The 217-nt window shown below is 33.6% G+C and overlaps 1 protein-coding gene across 2 annotated transcripts in view; it reads left to right on the forward strand.

The window, feature by feature from the left end:
* slc19a2 (solute carrier family 19 member 2) overlaps positions 1 to 217 on the forward strand; it is an 8,724-nt gene that overhangs the window by 4,261 nt on the left and 4,246 nt on the right. The gene's annotated exons all lie outside the window — the stretch shown is intronic.

A 217-nucleotide genomic window follows, 5' to 3' on the forward strand; every position in this document is an offset into this window, starting at 1 on the left:
AATATAATATGAATTATCTATAAATTATATCACTTAGTCAGGGAAAAGATGTAATTTAAGGAAATACCATAGGTCAAGCTAATCGGGGAGTGCCTTCATTTGGATCACATGGTGAACTCAGGCAGTCTGTTGCACTTATAGCTTATAAATGTTGAATTCAAAACAGGTCATTACACCTCAACTTAATTTCCAGAATTTAAAGTGTGTGTGTGTGTGT

This window comes from Morone saxatilis, unplaced genomic scaffold (genome assembly GCF_004916995.1).
Source record: "Morone saxatilis isolate NCDOM2014 unplaced genomic scaffold, NCSU_SB_2.0 Contig6, whole genome shotgun sequence".
Taxonomy (NCBI): Eukaryota; Metazoa; Chordata; class Actinopteri; family Moronidae; genus Morone; species Morone saxatilis.